Genomic DNA, 9772 nt, shown 5'->3' on the forward strand with positions numbered 1-9772 from the left:
CAGGCAATCTGCCTGGATTTCTCCATACATGAAGAACCCTTTAGAACTTCTTCTCATTAAAAATAATGTCATTCTTTCTAAGTCTAAGAAAAGAATGATTAACCAAAATAAATGTCCTCCTTTATATCTCATACTCATTGTTCATATCGTGTTTAATCATTTATAATTGAATACAACTGGGATAGCAATAAGGGTAATGAAAGTGTAGTCAGGGGGAGGAGACAGAGAGATACAGAGACACAGAGACACACACACAGAGTATGTGTGTGAGAGAGAGAGTGAGAGACACAGACATACAGAGAAAGACAGAGATAGAAATGTAGAGACAGAGAACCAGAAAATGAGAGACAGACAGACAGATAAATACAGAGTGAAAGAAGAGACAAACAGAAAGACAAAGAGAGAACTTTGTTCTTTTCCAAATGTTTTCTTGCCCATGGTTTTGTTTCAAAAAATAATGCCTCACAATTGCCTAACACAAGTGCTTGCACATCATAAACCTTCTGTGGACAAGAAATTGCTATTCGAGTTTCATGTGAATGCTTCCTTTGTCCTTACTGAATATTGTTCTCTGAGCAAGATCTTTGATTTTTCCGGTGTCAGGGAGCTTAGAAATCAACTATCATAATAAGCTCTATTCAAAATGGAGAGACAGTCATGTTAGAAATGTAGAATATAGCTTACATACCTTTTCCTGTTGGTATAGAATCATATGCAGACAGTTTCTTTCATCAGTATAACAAAATATTATGTAAATATAGCTGCCTTTTATATAGTGTTTTATGGTTTTTAGAAGACATTCATTCTCACATTCAATTCTATTCTCAAAAAGCTTTTTTAGTATTAGTGCTGTAAGCATAACTATTCTGATTTTACAGAGGACCTGGACTTAGAAACTATTAAGTGAACTGAAAATAAAAGTGATTTATCCAAGGTCATGCTACTAATATTTTTCAAAGAACCCATTTCTCACTTCACATTCAACATTATTCCCACTGCATGTGGCCTCTCCTTTAAGCATTAATAATTTTTTGAATCATTACCAACTAAGTCACAAAAAAAACAACCTCCTATTTGAAAAATGGTGATTGAGTTGAATGGAGCCAGAGCTCTTAAATATAAAGAATTATTGCCCAACTCTCCTCTCTGGAGACAATTTCTCTTTCTTGCCATATTTCCATTTTTAATGAGGAGCCACATCTTCTGGATGTAAGTCCAGTGATCTAAGCATCCATTAATAAGAAAGTGTGGAATAATGGAAAGACCCCTGGGCCTACAGTCAGAGAACCATTGCAGTGGGTTAGGCTCTGCTGCTTTCTAAATGAGTAGGTAGCACTGAAAAGTTTGTACATAAGCCAAATGATCTCAGCCTCGCTTCTATTGTCTATAATATAGGATTGGAGGATTTTGAAACTAGCTGTCTTTACCTCACAGGGTTTTTGTGTAGGTAAGCAATAGGTAAAGAGTAAAGTGCTCTCTTTTTAAAAAAAATAACATTTTTATTTAAATTTTGAGTTCCAAATTCTACCCCTCCTCCTTTCCCTGAGATGATAAGCAATCAGATAAAAGTTATATATGTGCAATTTAGTAAAACATTTACATATTAGTAATTTTGCACAAGAAAAAAAGGAAGGAAGGAAGGAAGGAACAAAGAAAGAAAGAAAGAAAGAAAGAAAGAAAGAAAGAAAGAAAGAAAAATAGGATGCTTCAGTCTGTATTCAAACAATATCAGTTGTTTCTCTGAAAGAAGATAGTATGCTTCATTATTATGCCTTTGGAATTGTCTTGGATCATTGTATTTTTGAGAATAGCTGAGTCATTCACAGTTCTTCATCAAACTATATTGCTGTTACTGTGTACAACATTCTCCTAGTCCATTCTCTTCACTATGCGTCAGTTCATGTACATCTTTCCAGGTTTTCCTGAAACCTGTCTGCTCATCATTTCTTATAGGACAATAATATACCATCACAATCATGTACTTGTTCAACCATTCCCCAATTGGTTTGTGTCCCCTCAATTTCCAATTTGTGCCACCACAAAAAAGAGCTGCTGTAAATATTTTGTACATCATTTCCCTCTTTTTGTCAGACAATTATGAGAAGTGAAATGGATAATTTTGATTCCATGAAATCAAGAAAAGAAGAAAGTGTGAATTGCTAAAGTGGTTTTTAAAGTTTGGTTTTCAATGATTTTAAAACATTTGTTGAAGAATAAGTATTTAAAGGACAAAGATATTGCATTTAAAGCATTTCTGATTTTAGATAACACTGCATGCTAGTCAACTACACTTGGTTGTTTGTGTGAGAATGTGAACACACAACAATAATGATATATATGTATATATACATATATATGTATATACAAACACATATTATATATAGATATATATGTGCACATATACATATAAAGAAGTCTGCATCTACCAGTATATATTAATGTTTTAAAGGAAAAAAAAACATTTTGGGACATGCCACTAATATATTTGCAGTGACAATAACAGCATTTTGTTAATTTTATCTGTGAATGTTTATCCTCCAGTGAAATAATTTTAATATTTTGTGATAAATTTACTGTAATGACCGCATGAAATAACTTTTAAAATAATTTTTCATTGCCTATTTCCATTGGGCTATAGGCAATTTACATGTGTGTTTTACATGCACATATATAGCTATATGTATTTATACACGTACATATCTGTCTGTCTGTCTGTCTATCTATCTCTCTAATTAATTCAAATAGTCCAAGAACTTCATGGAATTTGTTGTTGATACTAATTGGCATGTAGATTACAAAGAGCAAAACATCTGTTTCTCTGAAAGACTTTCTGGTTCTACTAAGGGTAGACAAGACTTAAGCTACATCTCTATAGTTCTGGCCCAGGGGATGGAATGTGTTCTCAGCTCCGCATCAATATGAAGTAGAACAAATGACAACCAGCAGTTTTGTCACTTTGAATTTTCAGAGCATCCCTGTGGGCTATGAGTCCAACAGCTCTCTATTTGAACTACCGAATAAGGAGGAGCCCACAAGAATATTGCTTAGGCTAAAAACTAGGTCAAACTCTTGCTGAGTTCTGATCAGGAAAGAAGTGAATAGTCTTTACCCTAGTCCACTCTACTTTGGGAGCACAGAGAACTTCAGGTCCCCAGCCAGAGGTCCCAGAATAACAACATTCAATACATCAAGAAAACACCAGAAGGAACAAAGAGGACAAAATCCCAGTCCAGACCTTTCCACTAGATGTGCATAGATAACAGCCTGAACATAAAACCACAAGTTAAGAAGTCTGCAAGAAGGAGAAAAAAGATATCTTAAGGTGACAAAATTGCCTAAATTCAAACTCAGAAAAAGAGAATGCCTCAAAAGGCTCTTTATAATATCATTCAAGAAAAATACAGCTTGGCCAAAAGTTCAACAAGAGTTCTTGGCAAAAAAAATAAAGCAAGAGTTTAAGGAATCTAAAATTATTTTAAAAATAAAAAAAATGAGACCGTTAGATGAAAAAAATAGGAAACTAAGCAAGAGATGCAGGAGAAATATTTGAGAAGATAATTAACATCTTGAAGTAAGAGATATAAAACCTTATCAAAGAAAATAACTCCCTTAAAATTAGAATTGATCAAATGGGAGCTAATGATTGCATTAGACAGTAAGAGATGTTACAACAATTTTAAAATCTGGAAAAAGAATAGAAATAGAAAGACAATAAAAACTCATACCAAAAACAATTGTTTTAAAAAAATCATATCATGTAAAGATATTTTGAGATTAGGCTATCTGAAAACCATGTCAAAATCCTAATATTTGCTATAATATTTAAAGAAATTATAGCAGAAATTTGTCTCTATCTTAGAACCAGAGTATAAATTAGATTATTTCTCAATGAACTTTTGGCTATATGCCAAAAGTTTTCTTAACAAGGTTATAATTTTCTTTGATAGACAACATTTTTTTTTATTTCAAAGTCTAATACAGATGAAGTCCAAAATCCTCTGAGGAATCATCCCTATGGTTCATGACGTTTTAAATTTAGAGCATGATCACTTAGCCTTTTCTTCATTGAGATGTTTACTTCAAAGTCAGCAGCCTCAGATATATATTTGCCATTCTTTTGACCTTGACTGAGAGATGTCATGAATCTCAGTCACTAGACCTCCCTACCTTTCTAATAAGTTAGTTACCATTCAAATGATTCTCTTCCTGTAATGGAGGAAAGAATCATTGAGAAACAGTAGAGCATGTCTTGGGACACCACATGAATCCATATTTGCCAGCACTGTCTGCCCAGGCAGCAGTCCAGGTTTTGAGGAATCTGATTATTTTTTTTTTTTGTAATGAGAGAATAACATCCAAGGATCAAGTAGATGTTTGATATAGAGAAATGTAAGTATTGTCACTCCCTACTTCGCAATTCTATTTACCGAATTCAGCCCTGTATTGCCCCACTGCAACACCTGATGCTGATATCAGATTATCTTCCAAGTCACCCACTTCCTGCATTGGGTAACAATTTTTTATCTTATTATCTTCTTCCCAATCTGTCCCCTCTCTTAGAGGACAGACTGGTAAAGAAGTTGTTCTGAGAGGTGTGTGGGTTTTCACTGTTTTATTACTATAGTTGATGAAAGGAATATGCTTTGTAAATGTTTTAGGGTAACAGAAATGAGATGCATAAACATTTTCATTGCAGTAGATTATTTTAAAAAATACTTGTGCTGGAGAATGAGACAAAGAAGGCTCTTGCAAGTATCATCATAAATCCTCAAAGTGCTGGATTTATAATCCCTTTCCCATATATTATCATTCCAGATTATCAAAAGGACTTTTAATTAATTTTACTTGTCATCTTTAAGGAAGGAAATTGAATTCAGAGGGATTAAATAATGTTCAAATCACATTAGAGTTTATATTATAATCAGTATTAGATCTGTAGTTTCTAGGCTCCATGCTTCTTTTTTTCTATCCCATCAGCTCATCTCTCTCATTTACAGCAATATGACTAGCAGTGGACAGAATAATCAATGTAATCAATATGCTTTCAAGAAATGCATTAATGAGTAGTATACATACCTACATATGCATGTATATATAATGTATATGTGTGTATATATGTGTGCATCCATTTTAGTTTTTCCTCCAAAAATAGATTCAACTCAAGCTAAAAAATATTGATTATGTCTTTTTTATACAGGAAACATAAAAGTGGAAAGCTCTAAAGCTCTTGTTCTTCAAACTTACTTGTAATTTCTGCCGTATTCATTCCTTTTTGTTCCTTCTCTATCTACCTATTGAATGTCTAATATTTGGCTTTATAGCCTTTTAAGATCCAGTAGCAGAAGGCATAGAAAGAGTGCTGGGTTGCCACCCAGAACATTTGGTCTTGGATCCCAGCTTGAACTACTTGACTAGCTATATGTCAGTTATGTCACACCTCTCAAAACCCACATTTCATTAACTATAAAATTAATGGATTGGATTCCAACATCTCTAACTTCCCTTGCACCTCAAAAATTCCATCATTCTATGACTTAAACATATTTAATTGACTTGTTAACTTGAATAAAATAGAACTAGGTTTAAAAATAAAGGTACTTAGTCATTCCCCTAAGAACTTGATACACTTGCATTACACTCAGATGGGAGCAGAAAAAAAAAATGTTATAAATAAAATTAAAGTTCTAGATTAACTGCTTTTGAAAATTTAATAATGTATTAGCTACTATTCTTTTTCTTTTTAGTGTCATAAACCCATTTGGGAGTCTGATAAAGCCTGCAACCACTTAATGTATGTGTATGCACACACACACACACACACACACACACACACACACGTATATATAAAGAAAATTTACAATTTCTTTAGAAGTTAGTGTAAATAAAGATTTTTTTTCCATCCACATTTTCAGGTCCTTGAAATCTATTTAGATAACATTTGTGGTCCATGGAACCCAATTTAAGAATTCAAGAAGGAAGAATGGATTTGTTCTAAGTCCATTTCTAATTGGGATCTCTTAAAAGGGTTGAAAGTGGTTTGAATCTCTGGAGAAAATTGACAGCATCTGTGAGAGTTGTTTACTTTAAGGGGCAATAGATAGATAGATAGATAGATAGATAGATAGATAGATAGATAGATAGATAGATAAATAGATAGATAAATGTATATGTGTGCATATTCATCCCATTTTAGTGACTCTGGGCCCACTCCCACAAATATGATGTTAAGATGGAAGAAATTATATTCTAACTATGCCTGAAGCACTGAATAGGACAATGAATCCTTTTTCTAGGATCCCATGAGGGTAGGAAAAATTTGTTTTCAAAATGTACAACCTTTCTGACTTATTCAGTACCTACATAGGTCTCTAAGTGTCTAAAATATGTGTTTAATTTGACAAATATTGGTTAATTGCATATATGTATATATATAGATATATATGTAGATATATATCTATATATATGTGTGTGTGTGTGTGTGTGTGTGTGTGTGTGTGTGTGTGTGTGTGTGTATCTGAGACTTATTGGAAGACATAGGCCATAAAAGGCTTTAAAAATTAGTTTCTGGCCCTATATTTGGATTTCATAAGTACAAGATTGTCAAGCCAGCAATAAAAGCAATTTTATGTAAAAATATTGGTGACATAGGGTAGCAGGCAGCAGTTCCGTGTGAATCAATACTAAGCTGTGACAACCAAAATCACCCAGTGTATTCTGTTTCCAAATCTTCTGTTTCATAGAAATAAGGAAATCTAGACCAGTACACTCCCTCTGCCAATGCCAGACACACAAATATTGGTCAACTTATCATCTTGGAGAATTTGGGGAGTTAACAAGAGTAACATTGATTGTAAAGGAATGCATTTAGAGTCAGATGATTTGATTCCAAATATTTGTCCCTCCACTTACTATGTCTATGATTTGTGATAAAATAACTAATTCTTTGTTTCTCTGTTTCCTGAAATGTAAAATTATTTACTTTTACTACATAGAATATAAGGTGTCTCTCATAGTTCAGTGTATGATCTTTGATTCTAAATTATTTCCCCTTGGTCACACAGCCAGTATGCATTGGAGACTGATGAACTTTATCCTTCCTGAGTCTTAGGCCTGCTTTCCACCAACTATCAAACACCAAGTTTTAATGCAGTATTAGGTTGTCTTATATGTCATAACAAGGGCTATGGATGTGATCATACTGTGATACTTTGTCCCTGTTAGGACCTGGAGTAGTGTGTTCCAGATGGTTGACCACATTTTGGAGTGGGTACAGATATCCTAGAGACCATCTAGAGAAGGCCAGTGTGAATGATACAGAGCCCCAGTAATGGACCATAAAAGGACAGGTTAAATGAACTAAGGTTATTTATCCAAGAGATCAAGATTGAGGGGGAAAGAGCAGTTGTCTTTTGATTTCTTTTTTCCGCTTGACCCAAGGGGAAATCAAAGAGTGAAAGTTGCAATGATGCAGATTTAGGCTCAGTTAAAAAATCTTCATAATGATTAGCAATCTCTCTATGAAAATCCTTGAAAATGGATTCCCTCAGAAAATAATATGTCCCCCATCATTTGAGAACATTTAAAAAGTCTGGTTAACCACATTCTGATAGACAATATTTCAGAGGGCAAATCTTTCCAGTTGAAGTGGTTTCTGAGGCACTTTTTAGTTCTGTGGTTCTGATTCTGTGACCCATAAAGAATAGGATTCCTACTCAGGATATTGATGTTGGAAAGATAGCACGTGAACTGACAAGTATGATACAAGGGAGGGTAAGAGTTAAATGGTGGAGGAACTGAACTTTGAACTCAACTGAGCTGAGCTTTGAAGGAATAGTACAAGCTGACTTTTATGTAAACCCTGTAAGGTTTGTAATATGTTCTCCAAATACTGTCTCATTTTATGTACTGAAATACCCTCTGAGGTAGGAATTGAAGATACATTTATTTCACAGTTCAGCAAACTAAGTTGGAGGAAGGATGAATGCATAGTTCATGTTTCATCAGCTAGTGAATTTTAGAGAGAAAATTCAAGGCTAAGTGACTCCTCATAACAAATCCAACACATTTTCCTCTAGTCCAGGGGTGGGGAACCTGCTGCCTCAAGGCTACATGTGGCCTTCTAGGTCCTCAAGTGCAACCCTTTGACTAAATCAAAACTTCACAGAACAAATCCCTTTAAATAAAGAAAAGATTTGTTCTGTAAAACTTGGACTCAATCAAAAGGCCTCATCCAAGGATCTAGAAGTCCACATCTGGCCTCAACACTGCAGGTTCCATCCCCCTGCCCTGTGTCTATGAAAGATTTTGAAAAGAGGAAAATAACACATTGGAATGGCTTAAATTGAATATTTTCTGTGTGGATTTTGCCTTTATATAAATTATAATAATATATTAATGTTTTCCTATCTCTTTCTCTACTTCTTTTTTCTCCTTTTCTCTGTTTTTTTCCCCATTAATTAGCCATACATCATTCATAATCTGCCTTTGAACATTTATTTTATAGGTTCCTTTCATGGAAATAATATAACAAATTTCTCGGCAAAATGTGACAAACTCAAGATGAGAAAAAATCAGACAAAACATGGATCATTCATCTGTCTAGTCATCAAATTGACTGTGTCTAGATAGTCCTTTGCATTGAAAGAAATAAAATGGAGAAATTCAGAACTAGGAGAATAAAAAGGATGGAATACACATAAAGCACAGAAGGGAAGAGTGGCAAAAAGAGTGAAGAGGTATGGAATGAAAAAAAAAATAAATGATCAGCCCTTTCCTCTAAGCTGACCCCTCTAATAACATCACCTTGGCCAGATGCTTCATATCAAACCACCTAACAGCTTAATGATCACCTTCTCCACAAGGTTCCCTGGAGTCTCAATAATTTTTTTTTGTCCTGAAATATCCAGAGCCTTCTCTCCTACACTTCATCTCCATCATGATTTTGAACGCAACTCCTTTTGAGTGATGCAAGGAACATTTTTTTTTAAAAAATGGCTTCAGAGGTAAGTTAACTAGCTTTTCATTTAAAAAAAATGCTATTTTGTACCTGACTTGCAATATTATTTGAGGTTCTTTATTCTCTTTACTTATTTTTTGAAATATTTTTTCTTGAAAATGTTTATTATCTTCATCACATTCCACTTGACTCTGCTAGAGTATGTCATGGAAAATAGTCATTTTTAATATTTTTAGAACTTATTTTGTTTTTCAATATTTTACTAGTTTTTAGACATCATGTATCATATAGAAGTTTAATATTTTATCTTTACATTCTTTATTCATTAAATGATTACATTTGAGAATGCTCCCATTTGCTAAAAAGAAAAAACTTTATCAAAGATATCTTTCTATGATTTTGTTTTTATTTGCCCCCATGCCCATTCATTATGCTGAATCACGAAATCAAGTCAATTTCAAGAGTAGCTGGACCAAACAAAAAGACTCACTTAATGAGTACTGTCATTTCTTATAAGGGCATTTTACAATTTTGAAATGAAGATATAAATGGATAGTAATTTTGTGGTAAGGAAATCTAAGTATATTTTTGATAATTTTCCATGAGCTGAATGAAATTATGAAAATGTGGGATCTTCTGATTTAGAGGCATATGACATAAACAAGGCTATTAAAGCAGATGGATTTTCCATGATGATTTGGATATTGGTTTAACATGCATAAGGAACTGCCAAGTTCAAACTAGAGATTTATCATAGTCTGTATACTTTCAGATGAATTAAGATTTTCCTGAATAATCAACACTTACTCTAAATAC

The sequence above is a fragment of the Trichosurus vulpecula genome, chromosome 6 (assembly GCF_011100635.1).
Source record: "Trichosurus vulpecula isolate mTriVul1 chromosome 6, mTriVul1.pri, whole genome shotgun sequence".
NCBI lineage: Eukaryota > Metazoa > Chordata > Mammalia > Diprotodontia > Phalangeridae > Trichosurus > Trichosurus vulpecula.